Here is a 24554-nt window from a genome sequence, read left to right on the forward strand (position 1 = left end):
AAATATAGGAGCAAACAAAGCCTTCCCCTACATTTAGCAAAACCCTGAAGAGTTTCTGGAATACAGTTGTTACTACAAGGGATACCAAGGGACTCTTGATGTTGAATTCCTTTTCATATGGTTTGAGGTTATGGAGTGGGTTTGATTACCATGATACATGTACGGGTCATGCCTGCCACAGGAGTCATGTGATTTTATTTGTTGAATAGGAGACATGATCTAATGTGAACAGAAAAAGATGATATCAACAAACACATTGCTTAAAAACCCTGTGAGGACTTATAACCTCCATTATACAATGTGGGTAAAACTTCATATTGCTAATGCAAAGCAAAATAGCTTCAAGTTCTAAATATTAAAACCATTTTTTTAATCTTGACAATTTTTCTCAGTTTTTCTTTGCAAAAATCGGACTGTACAGATTTATGATGAAAACAAGCCAAAACCTATGTTTGTGGGACCTTCTTTTGTCCTCATTTAACCTGCAAGTTTACAGTTACATGAGCATGTTAAAGGAAAACTAAGTCTATCTAACAAACATTTAGATCAGGATCAGAGGCCACTGTCAGATTCTGTCTCATGTTTTAAAACAGTATATAATACCTCATTTATCTATAAAACAATGGGTTTTACTTCATTCATAGGTAATTCATGATCATGAAGAGCAGTATCCCAGACCAGCTACTTACTTTCCAGATCTATTACATGCTGAATGTAAAAGAAATTAATTTCATGGGTAAGTTACATTTCTACTTTAAAAATTTCCTAGCGCTTGTTGTCTCAGTCAAGAGTAATTTTATGTTTGTCTACTCTCAAAATTAGAGCTTCTTTTTCTTCTTACTTAGATGACTCCTCTGCAAGCACTTAGATCATCTTAAAACAATTTTTTTAAAATTACAAAACCAGTGTTTATTTATTACGACCACTAAAGACCAAAGTCATTCTTCTGGAGAAAAACATTATTTTCCATAACCTATACAAGTTCTACAATACACAAATACACAAGTACAAATACACAAGTTCTACACATAGGAGAATGTTAATTAAAAAATGTGTGTTCCCCCTTTTCATCATTCCCTCATCACTGCCTGTCTCCCCCTTCTTCCCTCTTTAAGACATTTGGGAACCTGTCAATGTATTCCTATCAAGTTGCCTTTGACAATGTTTATGTTCTTTCAGTTAGTTTGGGCCCACATTAAGAGAGAACTGATTCACTCTCAAATTACTTCTGGCTTATGCCAGAAACGGAATCTGCACTATTTGATGTCATGCAGGTGTGGGTTATCCAGCCTACAGCAGAGTGCTATAGGATATGGCTCTCACACATCCTCCTTGCCAAAGCTGAAAGTGCAAGAAATTCAGGTCCTCTTCATACAACTTTTATTACTATTTTTAAAAATCTTCAACCAGAATTCAACTTGGAACAACACATATTTAGTTTCTATGGCTCACGTCTCTTCTATCTTCAACAAATTATATTCTCTACCTGGGGTACATTTTTTTTCATTATGTAAGCTTTTCTTTTTGTCCAGACACCATGGTTCATAGAATAATGTTCTAGAAAGAATGCTGTGCAAAACACAGCTTGGCAGAACATGGCCTCAGATGGTATCATTTATTAAGAAAATTAGCAATTTAGTTGAATATGAAGAAAAAGGGAAAAAGAAAGGGAAAAGGTAAAATACTTTCATATATTATTATATTTCAAAACACAACAAAGAAGGTTAGATCTTATAGATAAGGTAGAATTTTTCTATTTAGATAAAAACTCTGCAAAGTTAAAGTTGAAGGGATTTTTTTAAGGATTTTTTCCTCAGCTTCATCTTATTTGCATACTTATTGGTAAGTTTCCCTACTTAGATGAAAAATTCTTTTTGTCAGAAATACAGACACGGGTCTTCATTTTCACCTTCTAGCACAAATAAGCCAGTTCTTTGTATCTTTTGCTGTAGTCTGTGATGGTTTCTTTTTCCAAAGTGAACATTTTCCAGCATTTAACTGATTATCTGACAGAAGTTACTGTCAAAATTGAAAATATTTCCAGATTTGTTTCAAAAATTCAATATTACACTAACTGCAGTGAATGTTTATGGCAGCTACTCAGCTACTCATTTGGATGAATGGGTGGATGGATGGATGGATGGATGGATGGATAGATGGATGGATGGATGGACGGATGGATGAAGGGATGTAAAAGAATTTCATAGATCATGATCAGATTTCATGTACTATTTTGTTAGGAAAACTTTTCTTTTGCTCAATAAGCATTGAAAAAAGCAACTTGGTGATATATAGTATTGGGAGACACAATGACATATATACACCACCACTTCCAGAAACTTCTCTGGCAAAAACTAGTGTATTTTTGTCTTGTATTACCACTATAGAACATCTTGATTAAATTAAACATGAAATACAACACATGTGTCTTAACGTACATGCTCTGGTTCTGAGGCTTTTGTTTCATAAACCATCTTTCTCCTGAGATGTATCTATTTAGGTCATGACTTAGACAGAGATTAGGTGGAGATTCATTCAGGTTAAGTCATTCAGTAGAAACCCTCAGATACTCAGCTTTATGGTTCTGGCATATCAGTGTTTTTCCTTTCTAAGTGGTCTTACAGAAGACCAAGAGCCAGAAGTTTTCATGGCTCCGTTTAAACAATTCAAAGTCACAAAATGAAGTTTATAAGCAAAATACATCCTAGAAAGCTGTAATGAAGGAAACTGATTTCATGTTATCTAAAAATCTATGATTTGGACAAGAGAGGGAGATATAAAAAGAAAACAGCAGGGAAAATTTCTTTCCTCCTATTGTATGAGAGCAGTTTTTTCTCATTAGGCTGTCTCTGGCTGCTGATTCTTCCCACCAATACATTGCTGGTTTATCCTGTATTCCTTTTTAAGACCGTGTCATCGTTCTTGTCTGGTTTTCATTTTCCCCATTAATAGGAAAAGGAGAAGAAAACCATGCAAAAACCAGACCCTGAGCAAGTATATCTATAAATTGGCTCAGAAAATAAACCAAAACAAATTCCAAGTAGAAAGTCACAACATTGTAATGTCATGTTACCCCAAAATACTGACTACAGAATGAGACAGCGTGACAAATGGAAGTCACTAAATATATTTATGATCCTTGAGAAAGTAAAGTTGTGTAGTAGCTGTGCCTTTTAGAAAATCTTATTTATGGAAAATAGTGACATTTTTGTTTTAAATGGTTACCTTATCCTGAACTAGGTATCCAAGACTAGAGTACATGCTCCTACAACTTTAATTAGAGAATCAGACAAAGTATTAAGAAATATTTTTTCCTACTGTAGAGGCCCACCAAGTTACCCTTTACACAGATCAAGTTAACCATGCAGTCAGGTTTTTCAGAATATGAGAGTAGCTGAATAGTTTCATTTTAAGGATACAAGCAACAGTATAATTTATTATACATTTCTTAAAAGCTCAGATTTCAATGCTCTTGTGGCAAGCATTTGAATGTTTGGTGTTGGAGCAGATGGAACGTTTTATAGCAAGGCTTTAATTCTCCATCCAAAAGGCATTGCTTTTTCTTCTGGTCAAAGGTGAATTTATTCCCTCTGCTAGCTCTGTCCTGGGGCTCTCCCTAAGCAAGCTCTGTCAACTGTGCTGTGCTTCTGCCAAATTACATGATGATTTTGTCCTGTGGGCTAATATTCACCAGTGGTCCAGTTTTAATCAAATGCATAAAAGCGAAGCACTGTTGAACAGCACAGTAACAAAACCAACTGCTACAGAGAGAGAGGAAGGAAGCACAGTTGTATTTTAAACTTTGTGCATGTGCAAAAGTGAAAAACCTGCCACACCTCAGAAATGCTCTCAAAGCAGGTACTACAGACAGCAACTCACACTTATAGCTGCCCTTAAATTTGTAACATTTCTCACTGTAATAATAGAAAATATGATTCATATTGAAAATTATACAAGGGATTGAGTTCATATGAGTGAACTTTAGGGCTGTTATCCATACTGCAACAACATCCAACTATCTTAGTAGAACTGTAAAGCAACTTGCATAATAACCTGTACAAACTTCAGGATAAGGTTTTAAAAGCCAATGGCAGAGGCAAGAGATGGCTCAGGCCAGAGAAGTGAGCTTCTGCTGAGGGATCATGCAGGTTGTGCAACATACTAATATAATATAGCAATGAAGCTGTTATAACTGACTGTCTCACTGAACACATGTATAGACTCATTCTGTGCTTTGCTACAGCAGTGCCTGCTATGCTTGTACAGGAACAGTGCCTTATCCTTTACAGAGAATCATAAATAAAACAACAAAAAAAAATAAAATAAAGAACATAGAAGAATTCAAAGACCATTTCTAGGTTGGCAGATGGTTTATAGATGGATAGTGGCAACCCCATAGAGAGAAACAGTTGATGCTGACAACACGTGTCCATAATATACACCTTTCAAGGCTTTTTATTTCAGATTAACTGTGGTCTGACCCTCTGGACTGAATGCCCATTTGCAGCTGGAGTGCATTAGTTACACTCCTGGAGTGTGCTAAATCTTCCAAATCTGAATCTTAGTTTCATCTGAAAGGAATCAAGTTGAGGCACTGCAAAAGCTCCACATGACATCAACCAAAAGCTCAATAAGAAAGAAAGAAAAATATGCATTTCAAAAGCTTGCTCTTGATTCAAACTAACACACTAACAAAGATGTGCCCTGAAAATACATATACATGTCTCAGCCCACACACATGTGTTACTAACATCAAAATCCCCAAAACAATTCTACCATAAAATGGTGGATATAATTTATCTGTTTTCTTTATGAGTTCATTTTCTTTGTTTACTACAAACCAGCATAACTCTATCAGGATTAATTCGCCCAGCATTTTATTTTAAACTTCAGTCTAATTAAATTTTAAAATCTTTTAATGAACCTTGTCATACAATTTTTTCCTCCATTAAAATTTGATCTCAAAATAGCGATTCAATAATTTGAAACCAGTTAAAATTGTTCATTAGCATGGAATTCTGAATACCGAATTAGATGTTGCACTTGTAAAATAAATGTTGCGTGTTAGACAAGTTGGTGTTCTATAATGCCATGTAGCTTATCAGGGAAACTATCTGTGTACATTTAGCTTACAGTCTTGTCAAATACACCAGTTGATTTGCCTTGGCAATACTTTCTCCATGTAAATAACAAGTGCGTTTTACTTCTCAGCAACAATGGAACAATTAGCTTTAAATCATGATTCTTTGATTCTACCACAATAAACTTGAAGATGAATGTGTGAAAATACTCATTTAGAAATAGGAAAGTACAGACCCACAAAACATTCTATTATTACTGAAAAGACTGAGAAACGTAATTTTTCTCATATAAGGATAGGTGAAGAAGGGCTTCTGTATTTACTTATTCACACTCACACAGCAGCAAAGTTAGAAGACACAGTTTAGGGAGATAAAATGCCTAGTATTCAAGATTTCTGTGTTAGTTTAGAAGACCCTTTGCTCAATTACGACCAGCAAATATTTGGATTTCTTTTTAAACTCTGGTGTATTGCTCATTTCCCAAAAGACAGTTTCCAATAAGCATCTAGAGTACTTAGTAACTGAAAAGTATTACATTTTTAAGTGTGCTCTGTTGCTCAGGGTTTTACATAACACAACTTGTGAACAGATCTCCTTAGCTTTATTTTTTTGCATACTCAGTAGTGTATGTTCAGTACATCGAGGACTTTACTTTGAAGAATGAAAAAGGTGAAAAGCACTGTGCTATAGTGGGCACTCCAGAAAGCACCTTCTTCTTAAAGACTGCAGCATATAGCCACTTTTTATAGAAAACAGTTTGGTTTATCCCTAAGGAGTTCAGTTGGCTGCTGCAGAGTAAGGCCATGTCTTACTAGGATGTCTTCATCGAGTAATTATCTCAGAAAAATCAGGACCTGGCTTTGAATTCTCTGATACTCTGCTACCTTAAAACAGCTTGTATTTCTGCCTGTACTACAGACTGTGTAGTCCACAATGGTATTTATATATGTATCCCAATTTATATTGCAGTAGCCGAATATTTTAGGCACTTAAATGTTCTGATACTTCAGATGCTCAGAATAATTTGATGTTTACAGCAATCAATGACAAGTGGGATATGTTGATAGGGTGAGCACGAGCTTTGAAAAGCTCCTGTCCACAGTACAAGTCCACAAGTCTCTTCAGCTAACAGCATTGTTGGGAATGAAGGCAGTTGCTTTTAACAGGGAAAATGTTTTCCACAAAGTTCTGAATGAAGAATTGTACTGAAAATGCACTTTTTATGTACGCCAAAGGAGCAGAGCAATGACAAAAGTTAACATTTAAAATGCAAAGCAGCTAGTGTTGTGTGACACAGTGTGAGATATATCTCAAAGTCTTAAGGCTGACTAATTGAATTGCCATTGATAAGATGTCACTTAAAGAGACATCTCTGCAGTGAAACATGGGTTTGCTGTAAATGACCTGTCATTAGAGCCATGGGTAATGTCCGTGTCCAGACTGAAAAATATTGTAGCTCCCAGCAATATGCTCAGTAGGAGTTAAAACAGCAAGAATGCTAAGAAGTCGGTGTACACGAACCACCAGAGAATTCTGCCTCAGGTGCTACGTTAATTTACTTGTTGGCATACATTAATTGAAACCAATCAATAAGGCTGGTGGTACAACAGAGGGAATGCAAAAGAAGTAATCGATTGCCACACTTACTCATTTTAAACTTGGAAAACAGGAATAATTTAGTCTAAGATTTTTCATTTCTGTCAATACAGATAATGGGATTACTTATTTGTTTTCTATTCTTTCAGCACTAATTATAATAACTATGATGTCTTTCAACATCCCTCATGTAAACCCCAGTATTCAGATTAGCAGCTGTTAACTTGCATATAATGAGAGTGACTTCTTTCAACTGAGAAGTTAGAAATTATATGTTTTTGCTGTTACAAACAGTGCTCATCATTTTGTCACACTGAAAACAATTATATATTTCAATAATTATAAACTCAAAGTCAATTTGATTTTTCCACTTATGGTATACTAGCTTTTCAAATTTTTGTTCTAGGAGATAAACATTTCAATTGTTTATGAAGCAGAGAAAGATCTGAGATTGTTTTTTTTTAATTTTTTTTTTGCGTTAAATTTGCTTAATATATTCATTCTATATGTCCAGTGTTGACTGGTACACCTTTTAATTTTTAATCTAGGTTGCTGTGTCTTTTTTCTTTTTTTTTTTTTCCTGTTATCTTCTTTTCTACAATTATTTCTGTGAGCTCCAGCAGTCAGTTGTCAAGACTACACCATCTAAAAAAAATGAAATAGGACAACTTCTTCATATGTGGAGAAATGCACTTGCAATTATCACCCTCTTTTCATGAAAACTGTTCATCCTTACTGATCTGTTTCCAGAGAGATAATGGAAATCAGCAAATTGTTATTCCTTTGCACAAGGAATGGGCATTTGCATCGTGGTAATCATGGTGCCAGTCACTATCATTATGTCTTTGGTGACACTGAGTTTTCTCAAAATTTGTCCATAAATGAACAAAATCTAAAAATTTAGCCTCTGTCAAACATGTAACACATCCTTCCACGTCTGTGACAGCATTACTTTCCTTCTGATCACACTCAAAGCCATATGAGCTTAATTTTTCGTGCTCTGTTGGACTGCACATAATAGTGCTCAGTTCAACCTCCAGACCAAGAAATGGATCTGCAACTGTTGTCCTTGGGCACATGGAGGTGTGCAGATTTGTATCAGATTCGATGATGGCAACCTAACTCAGTAACACTCTTTGCCACGGTTGTGGGTAAGCGAAGGCAAGACATGAAAGATGCTATACAGGAAAAAAAAAAGAACATATTTGCCCATACTGATTAGTGGGCAGGATGTTTATTAAGGGATTGCCCACACTGGGCAGATTTTTCCCACACTGGCGTGTTTTGCTTGTAAGTGAACTGAACCATCCAGCTACAATTTCTGTGTACATGTATTTGTCTCCAGACTCTTGCTTAACTTGAGTCCAACATATCAGTTCTACAGGATCATTTTCTAATGCAGTCTAATTACTTCTAATTCTTGGAGGGAAAAAAAAAAACACACAACAAAACAAAATAAAAACCAACCACAACTATTAGCTTTTCGTTAGACTGAAGATTCCATAACCCTGCAGATGCTACTTTTACCAAAGACTGGGAGTACCAGTGAGTACTAAAAGTGTGTGCAGTGAGGGGGGTGTTGTTGCTAGACAAGCCTGAAAGCAAAATGGCAAATAACATCCAACTGAAAACCAATTTTTTTCTGTAAACTCAAGTAAGTTTACTGCAGGCCTTTTGAATTACCTTTTGATTACTAATGTGGCAGAGATTAGTGAAACACTGAGGAACAGCATCGAACTCGCTTAGGCCTTTTCCATGACAGGAAAAGGCTGTACAGCAGTAGGGAATTATGGATTATACATTTTTCAACAGGAGTTCTTTGGCCACAGGTTAATTAAATTCCCAGAAAGGAGAAAGTCATGGGTGCCAATTAGTAAGTAATGGGTGAGACTGAAACCAAGAACTGAATCCCAGGTTACTGCCTCGGGAATTCAAAGTTAGGCTGAAGCTCATTTTCCCTCTCTCATATTCTCTAAATCTTATTCATGACTAACGATTTCAACAGTTTGAAGTAGTTTGAGCTTTTTATTTTGAAACCTGGAAGGAACAATACTGAAATCTCCAGGAACTGAGATGTACGGACCATAATTATAGAGGTCGAAGTATATACTTCCAACTCAAACTTTCTTTTTTTTTTTAAAGAAAAGTTTCTGTGGCAGGCAAAAGAAGTATAATATTCTACATCAGACTGCTCAAAATTTTTGCCATTTATTTGCAGCTACAGCACAGGATTCAGAGCCAGCTGTTAAATATGTCTATTAAAGTGAAAAAAATCACCTTTATGTATTTTGCACTACTCATTTAGAATACTAAGAATGAATGATAACAGCTAAAGACATACTAATTCTCCTTTCTTCTGGTAATAAAGGCTAAATAATCCTAATTTTATTCAGTCCCACATAGTTGATCAAACCCAGAACCAAAATTATTTCATAAGACTTCTTTTATTGGAATGGAGAGATTTAGTAGCTGCATTTGTGAGGTTTAGAGCAACAGTCAATTCATGGATTTGTTTCAAGACAGTAAATCTAGGAAATGTTCTCACATTTTCAAAAACTACTACTGACAGTCTTCCCTCCCTTTGAAAATTGTGCCGTTCAGCTTCTTCTGGAAAATATAATAGGCAGGCCCTGTGGATGACTGCAATAAAAAACTTGGGCTGTGAAACCTCCTTTCCTAAAGATTCAGGTCCTAAATCCCTTCTCCAGTTCTATTACAACAATGCCAGTTACAATTCATTCCCCTTCCTTCCAGTCACTGTGGAAAATGGAGGTCAACTCCACATTTCCCAGCTTCCCACCAGCACATGCCAAAGTTGCTCAGAGGGACAAACTAGGAAAGGATCCGAGTTTGATCTGGTGCAGTTTGCTTCTCATTAGCCAAGAAGAACACAGTGCTCAGTCACTCAGTAGGACTAAAAAAAATAGAGAAATACTGTGGTAATGTGGACATTAATTTGGGTCTCTCTCTTCTCCTCTGATACTTGTGGGAACTTAGATATCTTTGAGACCTCAATCTCTCTAGCAAATTGAACTGAAGAGTCAGATAGCAGATTCCAAGATTGGCTACTGAGAATGACTGTCATTGTAATTGCTCAAATATTTTGTCTTCACCTGGTTGAAGCATGTGAGAAGAGGAAAATGTAAAATTATTCCAGTTACAGGTACTAGATCCCACCTATGTTGGCCAACACCACTGTGAAACCCAGCCTGAGGAACAGTGTGATTGAGTCCCCTCCTCTCAGACAAGTTTTATCTTAAAGACTCTGGCTTTATCATATATGTATTCAACAAAATAACTTTACAAAGAAGCAAGCAGAATGTATCCTACCCTGACCTGTTAGGACACCTAAGATAAACAACAATAAAAGAACAGATTTCTTACCAAAAGTAGACTAAATGGACAGACAAGGGACAAAGGGATAATAATAATATTATTAAGGGCTTACTGCAGCAGCATTTCCCCAGATTATCCTTGCTAAAAAAAAAAATAACCAACAAACCTCCAGCAGCTTTGTAAAGAGATGACAAAGGCCAGAATGCATCCTGAGTTCTTCGGCTGCATTTTTTCCTTTTTAATATACAATAATTCATTTAATTTCTTTTAATATACAATAATCTCACTTGAGAGGGAAAAGACTCCTAGAAGCAAGTGTGCTGTTTCTGTAGGGCATATAATGCTTGAGTATCCTCAGCCTAATGTCTCAAGTTTACATTCAAAGATCCACTTTTAAAGCATTGCATAAATGGCTTCACAATTTAATTAAAGGCTTATAAGCTTTATTGAATGGTCTCTTCAGCACGCTCTGCTCACCAGCTTATGACTACAAAGGCATTATTTAGGGAACATTAACCTCAATATTTCATTTGAATCAAAACTTATAATTTTAAACTTTTAAAGGCAACTTATCTTCCACATAAAATTACGAACAAAAAGTGGATCTCAAACATGATGTAAAATAATGGCCTATCAATCTTTCCTACCAGACCTTCCACATTCATACCGTCTTAGCCTGCAGATCCAATTATCCTCCAACATTTGCTGCTCAACCATGCTGAGATTATTCACCAGCCCTCCAGTTAGACTGCAATAAGAGGTCTGTAGGTGCATTTACACTCAGAGAAATAAGGTATAAATGCTAGGATTGTTATGGTATCTTTTTGAGTTACATGCACAGCCATAAACTGTACAATAATGAATAAGACTATTTCCATCTGCTTTATCCATTCATTTGCATGACATTTGGACTTGCTAATTTTAAAAAAATCTAGGTGAAGCATACCTTCAAGATGGTACAACCCTTGACCCAAAGGCCTTACAAATAGAAGTACTAATATCACATGGAAGATATTTCCTCCTGTGCCCAGACAGCCGAAGCTCCAACATGGATATGTGATTACCCTCTGTAAAGGCAATCTCAGCTCCTTCTCACTACTTTTTTTTTTCTTAAGCTTAGCATTTTAAGAAAGCAATCACACGTGCTGAAACTGCATTGGCCTGAAAGATTATGTTCTGCACAAATTTGGCAGACTTCTCAGCAAAAACATTAACAGCAGATTAATGATAAAGTGGTTTCTGATGCTCCAGTCCTCGTGGTCTTTGCGCACTGCAGTAGTTGTACATCACGGCAAAACAAAAGCCCTCTGCCGCAGGACATCAGTGTACATTGCCAAAAATGTCAGAACCACAGTTTTCAGCCCAAACCTGCAACTACTTGAACTGCAGGAGTCATTTCATTAGCTGACAGCTGCAATAAGCTGTCCTTTCTCTGTGTGGAGAAGCTACTGGTGGGAGGTACAATTCACACAGGCAGACTCCATAAATCATATACCACTTAAAGAAAAAGATACTTAAGGAAACATTCACAAAGTACTGTGCAATACCTTTCCTATTTATGATCTTTATGTTCATGCCATAAAAGTTTGTATTTCAAAAGCTCAGAATAAACTTTAAAGATGTGAGCCAAATTTGGGAACATCCAAACTTTTTGTTCCTGTTTGTACTGTTTTTGCTGATCTAGAGAATCTAGATCCTTGGTGTTTCTTGATGATCTATTTCTAGTGAATGTATTCCTGCTGACCTAGAAAAAACAGAATTAGGTTCTTTAGTTACAGGTTGAAACCACCATGCTGGTGTTTATTTACCGTGTTACTACTATGTAAGATAATAAAAAATTGTAACGTAATCAGCTGAAAAAGACACTAACATTTCAAAACCATGTTGTATTAGGAATATACAGCGTATTACTGAATGCATTAACATACATAGACATTTTTGAGTCTTTAATGCTTTGATAACCTTTAGTGTCCAGCTGTCTAAGGAAAGCTGTAGACAGATATTAGTCATGAAGGTGTGGGAAGAGGCTTCAGTGTCACAAATGAGTGTTTGCCAGCCACTGCTGAGCCAGGCAAGTAATAGGCCTTCAGATCTACCTCTTCAAATGCTTTATGTATTATTCAAACACTTTTCATGGAAACAATTGAAAATTGCTTGTGGGTAATATTGTAACTGTACACCCAGATTTGTTTTTTTCTTTAAATCCATATTACATTCATTATATGAACCTAAAGCAGGTGTACATTCTTCATTCTCATAGCAAATCTCCTCTATTTTTTATCAGTAGCTTATTGCTAAACAAACAGAAATGCTATGTTTGAACAAATATAGCATTAAGAGAAAAATGGGTTATGTAATCCTTGATATTGCCTTTCCAGAGCTCCTTTTTAATATTTTTTTAAAATTACATAGCATTACACAAACAATTACACAGCTTGTTGTTTGGGGTGGGTTTTGTTATGTTTGTTTGGTTTTTTAATCTAGAAACACACTGAAAAGGATTGATACAGGCATTTTACTTCTGAACTACAGTCACTCTACTCTAGATGATTAGTACAAACCAATTAAAAAGCTACTACTGTTGAACCAGAGTCTTGGAGAAGGGTTCTACATCTCTGTGAGAGACATAATTAGCTGTCACACCCCCAGAGTATTCCCAGGCACCAAAGACTCTGGAACAAAGCAGAGCAAAACAGGCACCTTATTCCTGCACTCCAGCAATGGCTCCAACCAGCAGGTGGCCCAGGTGGAGCAGCATTTAAGTTGCCTTAGCTGCCTATAGAAGCAGTTCTTGTCCATTCAATTTTTTGAGCCGTTTTAAGAAGTCATGGAGAAGAAGACACGTACATTGCCAAGGGCATGTATTTCCATCACTTTTCTCCAGAGTTACTGATGAGAAGAGTATCTGTTCCACTAGAGGGAGGAGCAGGCTCAGGAACTGAATTTCCACCTAGTGTTCCACTAACACCTACAATAACAGACTCGTTCCAACGTGAAGGATGGTCTGCTGTCAGAAAGTGCTGAAAAGGCAAAACTGGAACAGGAAGTTTTGTGACAACAACAAAAATAAAAAAAAATAATGAAAAGGAAGAATCTCATCTGAGATTTCATTTTCTTATTTTGTTCCTGTTTATCCTGAAAAAGAGATGTGGGCTTAGTTACAAATCATGTCTTTCATATTATATTTAGATTTCTAGACCATTTTTTTCTTTGACAGAAGGATAAAGTTACCTGGAACAGAGCAGCAATTAGTAGCTTATCTCCTCTCTTCTATGATATTAATATTTCTAATTCCACGTTTTTCCCTGAAATATAGTTGAGATAGAACTGACCTAGAGATTTCAAAGCTTCAATTTTTCCCTAAGAAAACTCAAGAACTGCAAAGCCCCCACATCAGAGTTCCTATCTATTCACCTGCATACAACTATATGCCAACTCACTGCTGTGAAAAGATTAAGGTCATTCACTACTAAAACTATTTTTAGAGACTTTGGTTGGGTCAAATCCAGTCACTATTTAGTGCAGCACAAAGGAAACAAGGGAGCAGCTGTATCTTACGCAGACAAGCAAGGCTACAAGGAGACATGGCTTTAGTCCAACCCATCCATCTCACCTGCCAGAGAATAGCTGTACCAGAAAAGGAGGACATTCCAGGGAGAGCTGGAACCTGCCACGCATTCCTTCCCTCCTCCCCCTCTGCAACAGTGCTCAGCCTGATGTACAGCCTCTATAATGCCATCCACACAAGTAACATATACAACACTAAGCATAGCAGCGTGTTACTGCCTTCTGGTTGGGTTTGACTAGCAGCTGTCACAATTGACTTTCTCAGTGGTGATTGAGAGACGGGCTGAAAACAGACAAGACTCCAGCAAAGAGTGCTGTATTCAGAAAGGAAGGTGCAGTTAAATGTTGGTTCCTAACTCCTCAGGCAATCATTTTCATAATGCTTTAGCACATGGCCCTAGAAAGTCTTGTCTCTTACAGAGGTTTTACTGTAGCACATTCCATCAGGCCAGAAAGGCAGAGACATTTTCAACAGAGCTTGACAAATTTCTGTTTGTCCTTGACCAAAGACATTAAACTCGCAGGATATTAAGACAGAAGCCTTGAACTTGATGGGATGAAAAGAGTAGGGTCAATATGCTTATGGTAGCCCCAGCAGAAAATGTGCTGTGCTATTTTATATTGCACAATTATTCTAAATATTTAGTCTTCCATGCTTCTCGTTACTGTAGCTCAACCAAGAATCAATGAAAACCTGAGTAACTGAGGTCAGCTGAAATTTTTCTGCCTTCCCAGAGATGTGTGAGGGTTTGGACCATTCTCCCAAGCAACATGTTATATTGTAGTAAGAATAAATTCAGAAAGAATTTTAGAGTCATCCATGATCATCTTAGCAGAAAACAGCAGGAGTGCCTTGTACCAAAGTGCCATAAATATTTAGTGCTTGTCTTTATTATAGGTTATTCCTGACATCAGGATAAGAAGACATGTGTAGAATGGGATTAAAAATGCATTGCAGAGTCATACAGAGGTCAGTGAGAAGAAATTTGCATTATTCTGCTATTTCTGAAATATACAGATTTCCCTTCTCAATGTCTTGATCTGTGATGATAAGCAGATGAGCAGAAGAGCTGTAGGATTCACACTTGGCTCCTGTTGTCAGAAAAAACATTCTGAATAATATCATCCGCATCCACCTATGGCTGGGCTCTCCCTGGATCAATGCAAGGTTACAGCCACTGCCTCTTTTGATCTCTGTCAATTAGCACAGAACTTGTGGTCTCATTAGTCAGAGCTGGGTGATGCTGGGCACAGAGGGCACATGAGCAACAGTAGATTATGAACCGTGCAGCCGTACAAAAAGTATCACACTAAAATTGATGCATTTTGCTTCGCAGTATTCAGCATATCTTGACATAAATCAAGATCGGTTTCACCTGGTTTCATCTTTTAAAGTGCTGCTCATTGCTGTGAGCTGCATAAAGTGAAATTGTTTCATTGGCACAAAGCCAATGGGAATAGGTACAAGAGAATTATTGTATTTGCACTTGAAGTTATTTATCAAGTGAAGTGAATGCATACCCGTTATAACTTTTCCCAAAATAACCAAGAGGAGGTTGCTTTCCATCAATGAAAAATTAGGGAGCCACTTTGGGCCTCCAGGCACTTTTCCCTTACAAATATATACCTGTAACCTCAGGTAATAAAGAAAAGATTTACTCTAATGGCAGCAGAAATCTAGTCTAGCAGATTAAAGATAGCCTTTCCTGAAAAACAGGTTGCAATATCTAAATTAACAATATTTAAAACACATTTTTTTACAGAAATACAGTTGTGAACTATGTTGTCAATGTGAACGGACTATTTATTGTGTAGTTGCACATTGGTTGTGTCACACACGAACTTAAGGAATGATATTGAGAGAGGAGTTATGGTCCCCAGAGAAAATCATTCAGACCACCTATTTCAAATTCCTCCTAGTAAAGATTTTTAAAGAATTAATACTTATTTGAAAAAAAAGTTCAATATCAGGAAGGTTGTTCATTTTATGAACATAATGTGAGAAATTAAAAAAAAAAAAACAGAAATCACACATTGACAATCTACATGCAAACACAAGCAAAAATATTTTAATTGCATAAGCTACTGATAGAAACATAACACCCCTCCCTAATCTAGTAAGGCTGAATGTAGATGGTATTTAAGTATGGCAAGGCATGAAAATGTCTGTCCTTCTCTTAGCCATTTATGCTTAGTACATTTTATTAGTTACCAGAACTTTTAAGATGAAAACAACCTCACTATGTCAAAACATGTCCCAGAGCTAAACTTTGCACCTTATACCTTACAAAACTTTCAGTCTTGAAATGTATATGTATTCCTCAAGTGGAAATGTTTTGGACAGAGCTCTGTTCTTTTGATTAAAGTACTTTTTGATCTTTTTCAGATGAGATAATGCTTCAAGGTAGATAAATACCACTTATGCTACACATGGTTGAGGAACTAGAAAATTAAAATCCTGGTTTGGGTAATGTGCCAAACACAACTCAGATGATGTAATACTCTTCATTCCACCATGGCTGTAAAATTTTGGAAAATGTACTCATTTCCCCTTAGAAGAGGACTGCCTCTTGGTTTGGCTTACCATCTAGTCATTGTCATTATTTAGATATATATTATTCATAGGGTGGTCCTCTCCTTACTAGGGCTGCTTTCTGAGATGAGGTTTACTAACACACACAGGCTGTGGGTTACTCCAAAATATACTCCAGCAAACAGAGATAAAATTAACTTGCCATGTCAGATCTCCGTGCAAGATGAAGAATATTTGGACCCCGTAATTCCTTCTGCCATACTTTCCATTCTCTCATTCCTCTCCTATTTCACCAAGAGGAAGTGTTCCTATCTTTGCATAACAGAATGTAGATAGTTCAAAAGCATGCCTTGCTTTCATCCATATACAGCACACCCAATCTATAAAGTTATTTGAAATAGTTTTTTCAGCTCTTCATTTTGACAGCGTGGGCAGACAAACTTGATTAGGATGCCACGATACAGGAAACAGTGATACAATTTAACTTTTCTTAGGCCTTATGGGGGAAATGTTCTCAAAACCAGCTTTTTGCTTGTTTTGAAAAACATTCAGAAGGGTTGTTAGCCAAAAATACTTAGTTGCATCAGGGGCTTATCTGAGGACTGAAGTTGGCTTTATTTTATTTAAATATTTCAGTTAGAACTGTCTGCAGTCCTGTCTGCCTTCAGACAATTTGTTTAATTTTCCTGTTAGATTTTTAGCACAGAAGGGATTTTTTTTTTCAGTTGTCTGCTATAAAAACTTACATATGGGTTCAAAGATTCAAGTCATATCCTTAAATGCATTTATCACTAACAAAATTCTTGACACAAGTGGGGTGGATTTGAGGCACAAACTTGCAGAATAATTTAACTGAGTCACAGCTACCACTGATGACAAATGAGAATAAAGAAAAGCATTTGACTTTCACATATTAATTTGGGTGTGGCAGGAATTCCAGTTAGAAAAACTATAGTACATTTGGAAAGTTTTATAAGGAATCGAAATGAGTTTACAACTCCTTTGTCCAGCTGTTCCGAGTAAAATCCTACTCTAAAGTATTTGCATTCTTGGAACAAGAGCAAGCTAGAAACACTGCTGCAATTTGTTTAGGTTTCCATATTTGCCAGGGGCGGCACCATATGCATCGAATCTCCTCCTGTGTTGAGGTGATCTGTTCTTACATGTTTATTGTTTTAGAGGATCACTTTACCATTCACGTTCAGTTTTTTTGGTGCTTTCTAACACTAATTTATTTTGAGGGTAGAAATCCTAATGAAGACTGAAGAAGTTCCTTAAGTCTTGGGTTTTTTTCTAGAATGGACTGCAGGACACTAAAAAGTGTGAATACAGCAACTTAATGCATGTATGCACGTAAGCCAGTGTCTTGCATTAACTAAATTTCTTCCATTACCTTTCTACAGTTACTTTTAGAAAGAAAGGAGCTAAAAAAAAACAAAAAAATTTAAAATAAACCAAGTGTTTAATTGACAATCATGTCTGATGTCAAACAGGCACATAAAATACTACAAGCATCAAACTGTGATATATTAGATCACATAGACAAAAATGGTTCTTTTTGAATATAGAGTCACCTTTACAGCAAACTTGCTAGTGTGAAAAAATCATCATCATTGGCAAGTGAATCCTAAACTAAGAAATGAGTCAAATTCTTTCTAATGCCATTTTTAGGAGCAAAACAGATTTATTGTTACGGGGAATAACAAAGTTGCACATTTAAGTTCTTTCTTCATGCCTCCCCATTTCTTCTGTCATGCAGGGGCTCTGAGAGTGAAATCCAGAGCATGCAATGGAATTTATGCAGAATTATTTCCCCTAAACTGAAGGAAGTGATATAGAAAAAGCTACATTCCAACTGCTACTTAAGGTCTTTCTTTCTTCAGCCTGAAAATTTCTCAGGAGGGATGGGGATGACGCAAAACTTCCTCAGCTAAGGATTAACTTAGATTAACCCCACAGCAACAGAGAATCAAGATGAAAGGACTTCTGAACTCAGTGACACTCCTTGGTCGAAGGAAGCCCTGTGCTCTGAGCCAGGTGAAGATCCAGGCAGCATGAGCTACAATAAAAACCATGGCAGCTACTTTACTTCAGAATACTGAGGAGAAAAAGAAGGAATCATAGAATCATAGAAACATAGAATCATAGAATCAGCTGGGTTGGAAGGGACCTCTGAGATCATCAAGTCCAACCCTTGATCCAACCCTGTCATAGTTGCTAGACCACGACACTAAGTGCCACATCCAATCTCATCTTAAAGTCCTCCAGGGATGGAGAATTCACTACTTCTCTGGGCAGCCCATTCCAATGCCTGATTAACCTCTCTGTAAAGAATTTCTTCCTAATATCCAACCTAAACCTCCCCTGGCACAGCTTAAGACCATGTCCTCTTGTCTTACTGATAGTTGCCCGGGAGAAGAGATCAACCCCCACCTGGCTACAACCTCCTGTCAGGGAGTTGTAGAGAGTGAGGAGGTCTCCCCTGAGCCTCCTCTTCTCCAGGCTAAACAGCCCCAGCTCCCTCAGCCTCTCCTCATAGCACTTGTGCTCCAGTCCCTTCACCAGCCTTGTTGCTCTTCTCTGGACCTGCTCCAGCCCCTCAATATCCTTCCTGAACTGTGGGGCCCAGAACTGGACACAGCACTCCAGGTGTGGCCTCACCAGTGCTGAGTACAGGGGAAGAATCACTTCCCTGGACCTGTTGGCCACACTGTTCCTGATCCAGGCCAGGATGCCATTGGCCTTCTTGGCCACCTGGGCACACTGCTGGCTCATGTTCAGCTTTCTGTCAATCCAAACTCCCAGGTCCCTCTCTGCCTGGCTGCTCTCCAGCCACTCTATGATATATTGTGAGGGGATTGTTTCATTTGGAAGTAAGGGACCTCAATTCCAGCTACACTCTTGCCAGAAATTCAGGTCTCATGATTCTATTCAGGTCTCTGATACCTCCTCAACCTTAACTTAAACTATTCAACGTTGTGGTTCAAGGAAGACAGGCAAGTGACATCTTCCATCCTAACTGTGCCATCCTGGAAGGAGAAAAGGATGACTTTTGGGCCCAAATAGCACATAAGAAAAGTCTGTGGCCTAAGAACTCAAGCACTTGACTGAATATAAAACTTTCTGGGCTCTGGTTCTGACTCCTTAGACCAATTTTTAACATTATAACCACATGATACTTGTCTGAAGCCAGCTGTATTACTGAGAAGTCATACCAGAACTAGCAATATCTCCCCTCAGCTGGGGACAACCAGTAGGTTACAAATTCACACTGCTGTTGCCTGCCAACTAATTTTCTCTCTCCTGCCACACTCATTTTGTTGGTGTAAGGATCAGCTTACTCTGACGAACAAGAGATGAGTATGGAAAGAAGACAAATACGCTCAGTGTGTTCACTACTGACAAAGAGGAAAGCCAGAGGACCCCTGGGGAAATAAATTTACTGTATAAAAACATGACTTGACAGACCTGGAGTACAGATCTGGAAATGGCTAAGGAAAGATGGATGATACAGGACTGTAAACAAACAAACAAAAATGCCCTTATGGAAGTCACACAGAGGGAGGCAAAAGGATGGTACACACTTGGACCTCACTGTGGACAAGGACAGATTAATGAGTAGAGAAATTTGGAGGACAGAGAGAGTTAATTGAGGCAAAGGATTGATGTGTTTGACAGACTATAAATTGGCAATGGTGAGAGAGGGCTGATGGGACTGATGATTAGAGGATGGATAGGGAATGAAAGATTTATGGACTGGGCAGTTCAGACACATAGAGTATTACAGGTGAAACAAGATAGTCTATGAAGTCTCTTGCAGATTGGAGAGAACATTTCATTATGTCCCATGGTGTGCTGGGTAAGGATTACTTGAGTTTTATGAAACATAATGATGCTGTTTAACCTACATGCTCAAGGTATGTGTACTTACTTTATAATTCTTTCAAGGGCTCTAGGGTTATTAATTTTCCCTGTCCTTTCTACAGTTTTTTATTTTTTTTAACAGACTATCCTATTATAATTGCTGAGGAGGACACACAATGATTCTCTTGATATTTCTGTTGCATGATGTATGCCCCTTTGATGAACCTAGAAATCTCTAAGTGTCTAAACTTTTCTTGAAGAGGCCATTTTCCCTTTAATACAGGCAAATACATGTGCAAATCCACTCAAATTGGTCGAGTTATGGTGTTATGGAACACAGAAAGAGATGGAAAAAACATTAGGCCATAAGCTCCTTCTGAGTCTAGAACCAAATGTTGAACGTGCATTTCCACAGGGAAATACTATTTCCTAGTGCAAGTGTTCACAAATAATGTTACCAAGAAATTTGAGTATTTATATGCAATTATTCTAGTATTTTCTTCAAGAGAAGAGATCAAAATGTGTAAAGTTCCTGATCTTTTATTTTAAAAAAGACGTAGGTAACAAGAACGTACAGAAATATATTAGCACAAGGACACACATTGTAGGTGTTAAAAAAAAATATAAAGGTGGAAAAAGTAAAGTTTAGGCCCACTATTAAATTCTTCCTCTCTTTCTTTCACAAGCACAGGTTTGTAGCCTCTGATGGTTTAACACATTAACATACACTTCCTGTAACCTGCTACCTGAGAGTCCATGTCTGGCTCTAAGCAAATTAACACGAGATTGCTACGTGTTTCTGAGGACACAGAACACACTCAAATGGGCAAGTGCAAAATTTGGGCAAACAAAAATCACAGTTTCCTGCTCATTTTTAAGTTTTGACCTAAGGACTCATTTAATTGCCAGCTGATTCCATCCCAGAAGCATCACAGCCCATGGAATCCCCCTCACATAAAAGGTCAAGCAAATATAAATCCGTTCCTTCCTCCAATCTTCTTTTTTTTTTTCTCTCCTTTTTTACACACTTACCTGTTGAACTATACAAGTCTGCTAAATTCATACCTAACCATATGCCACTGTAAACAAGTCAGGGAAATCCAGACAGAAGAAGGCAGACTTCTCAACTCTCAGTTCTACTTAATATTTTACACATGAGTAAAGCACATTACATTTGCTCCTCTGCATACGTTGAAATTTCCTATGGTTTCCTCAAAAAAATCTGAGCCTCCTGTGACTCTATTGCTTAGAGTGAAGTTCAGATGTGCACATAATGCCTTGAAAAGTCACTTGAATGGAGTACTTTGAATGTATAAGGTCCATGGGGATTATGTTGCTTATTGTGACCCAAATCCAACTACAGCAGAGACAATATGAAAAGTCCATAAAGTGAAAAAACAAAACAAAACAACAACCTCCCCCCACCAAAAAATAAACAAGATAAAGGAAAGCAACAGAACTCAAACAGCCTTCTCTCTTATTAAGAATCTAGTTCTCTTTAAAACCATATTGGGAGACTATGTCTAATAAACCTTTGTTTATGCCTTGATGAAGACACCTGTGGATACTTCATTCCAAAATCGGTTGAGTCCTCCTCATTTCTCCAATATTCAACTGGTCAATATTTAATACTGAGGATTCAATATTACTAAGGAAAGCAAGAGGAAAGGATTGAATTTCCTTTCACTAACTAAAAAGTCACTCAACAACAAACAAGCTGTTTCACATTTCCACAATGGCATCCTTTGTTTTTATGAGGATTCTTATGGAAATCAGTGCAGATTCTAAGCAAGTGTCAGCCATGGTACCAAAAATGCTTGCAGGAATCTGTTATTGTAGGGGCTTGGGACACAATTGCTACACAATTTTCAGAAGTTTGGCCATGGTTGCTGAAAGACTGAAAAGCAATTAACTACTCTGAGAAGTACTAGAATAATTTTATTAGCTTTCTGCCTTCTTTCCTTGCCCCTAATCACCAAAAGCTACATCTCTTACTGCACTCTTACAGCCCGTTTATACCAGTGTAATGTCCCTGGAATGCACAGCAGTGCAAGATGTAAGTAGAAAACATGCATGCAGACAAATATAAAGTGAATGTAGAAAATGAACACGTAGTAAAATAAGACATAAGGTTTGGACATCAGCCTTATTACTCCATAATATAACAGGGCATTCTTAACCTGTTTTGTCTGCAAACTGCATCCAACAAAGGCTTCTTTTTCCTTTAGTGAAGAGGGTGAACTTCAGCTTAATAAGAAATCTTCTCAAATGCCAGTTCTTGCCTTTCAGTTGAACCTCAGCATGTCTCTACACACAATGGTCTACGGTCAGAGAACTCTCCCTTCTATCCTCATGTCTGTGAAGCATGGGTATGCCACAAAACGTTTTTACCTCAAAAAGAAATGCCTCTAAAGTTCTTCAATGTACTCAGAACAATCAGCAAGTTAAAAATTTCCTTTTTGTAATAAAAATGTGAATTTAAATTGAAAAACACCTTTAACTCCATTTAAATCCTTTTTCTGAGTCATTGATCATTAATGAACCTTAATATGCCCCAGACAACATAAGAAAAAAAATAGTAAAATTAACACTTTACAAAAAAAAAAAAAAAAAACAAAACAAAACAAAACAAAAAACCCCCACGGATTCTGATCGTGTTGTAGGTAAGTTTAATTGCATCCTGAATTTCGCGTATGTGTTTTGCCCTTCTCCCTCCGTGTTATTTTTTTTTTTTTTTAATACCTTCACACTCAGGTGTGGAAACACTCCTGCTGCCGACCCTGCACTGAAGGAGCGGGTCGTGGCCGGGGTTGTCCGCCCGGTTCCCCCCTCGGGGGGCGCGGTACCCCCTGGCCGGCGGGGCCGAGCATCCTCCGCGGGGGCGCTGCCCCGCGGGCGGGGGCGGCGCGGGGCTGCGGCACTGCCGCAGCAGGAGCAGCTGCTGCAGCGGAGAAGCCGGAGACAACCTCCCTCCTCCTCCTCCTCCTCCGGCGTGCTGGGGGCCCTCCATTGTGCGGGGCTGCGCATCCCCCTCCCAGCGCCGCAGCGCCCCCGCGTAGAGGGGCGCTCCCCCCGCCAAGGGCTGGAGGGTGCGCTGTCACAGCCCCCCCTCCCGCGCTGCTTGCCATTTCTGAAGGTATTTATACACCTATACATATACACACACACAGAAACGCACAAACACATCCCTCCCCCCTCTCCCCTTCTCGCTGAACTTCGCTCTCCGCCCCGACGGGGATCGGGCGCCGGCGGGGGCACAGGAGGGCGCTTCCCCCGCAGTGCTGCTCCCCTGGCAGCGGCATCCCCGCCAGAAGGGAAAAGGTTACAGCAAGCGCGGCGAAAACAAAGCCGGCGATGCTCGCCCCGGCTGCAGGGACCGCCCCGCCAGAAGTTGCGGTGCGGATCCCGCATCCCTCCCCCGCCTCCGCCCCGCTCGGGCGGCAGGACAGCCGGACAGGCACCCCGACATCGCCCCGGGGCCGGCGGGCACGGCGAGGGAACGCCGGCTGCGCAGCGGTCAAAAACTTCTTTGTTAGTAACACCCGAGCCCAAGGGCGGCGATAAGAGCGGGGAGCGCATCCCGCGGAGCCCCCGGCAACTTTTCCCGACCGTACGCTCGCCGCCGGTACCCGCACAGAAACTTGTTGGACCGCTATCCCTGTGCGCTCGCGACTCTCGCATCCCTTCTCCCGCGGTGACCTCTCCCGGCGCCTCCAGGAAACTGTTGCCTTTTCCCGGTGCCGGTGCCCGGGCGCGGCGGAGCGGGGAGAGGCCACCACCTCCCTGGCACCGGCAGCTTCTCTGGTACTTGGGAGACTCACCCTCCGGGGTCAGAAGGCTCTCAGAAAACTAGCGGTTCCATCATCCAGGCAGTCCTTCCCAACTTTCCTTGCATAGAGCGAGGACAGAGCTCCGCGTATTTATACGGAGAGAGAGAGGGAGAGAGAGAGAAAGAGAGAGGAAGCGCGCTGAAGTCGACAAGCCGCTCCAGCAGACTTTTGAGTAAAAAGGGAGGATGAAACCGGATTCTCCCCAGCTATCAGGACCCTGGAGGAAAAAAATAAAAAAATCAAATCCTTCTCCGGCGGGGAATTCTTTCGGCCGCGCTGTCCGTGTTACTCTCCGGGCGCGGGGCGGGAGGCATTGCACACAAATAGAGCCCGGCAGCGGCCGCGATTGGCGGCGGAGGCGCCCCCCGGGTCCTACAGCCCCGGCGCCGGGCAGCGACAAAGCCGAGCGGCGGCTCCGGGGCGGGCACGGGCTGGGGGACGGGGCGGGGGCGGCCCCGGGGGCCGAGTCCCCCTTAATTGATTCGTTACCTCGCCTATTGTGATACGTGTTGCAGCGTTTGAGCGGGAGAAAGGCGCATTATGAAGGGTTGTCATGCCATCTCCCCTTTCGTGGCTGCTCTTGCAGGGCTATTGTGCGGTCTGGTGAGAGAAATGTGACTGATTTTTTTAAAAACTGAGGTTTATTTGTATACAACCTTTTTTTTTTTTTTCCTTTCGAAATTATCTGTCGTCTTCCCTAATAATTATGTAGTTGATACAGTAATCAATTATTCATTGAATTCCACT

At 39.2% G+C, this 24554-nt stretch overlaps 1 protein-coding gene across 4 annotated transcripts in view; it reads right to left on the reverse strand.

The window, feature by feature from the left end:
* Nucleotides 1–23880, reverse strand: part of ROBO1 (roundabout guidance receptor 1) — a 710380-nt gene extending 686500 nt beyond the window's left edge. For all 4 annotated transcript variants that reach the window (XM_017829046.1, XM_017829047.1, XM_017829048.1 and 1 more), the window contains exon 1: nt 23799–23880. The gene's annotated coding sequence lies outside the window, so the exon portion shown is untranslated. The remainder of the gene's footprint in view (nt 1–23798) is intronic.
* Nucleotides 23881–24554: the final 674 nt, after the last annotated feature.

Source organism: Lepidothrix coronata, unplaced genomic scaffold, assembly GCF_001604755.1.
Source record: "Lepidothrix coronata isolate B3197 unplaced genomic scaffold, Lepidothrix_coronata-1.0 Scaffold157, whole genome shotgun sequence".
NCBI classification, from domain to species: domain Eukaryota; kingdom Metazoa; phylum Chordata; class Aves; order Passeriformes; family Pipridae; genus Lepidothrix; species Lepidothrix coronata.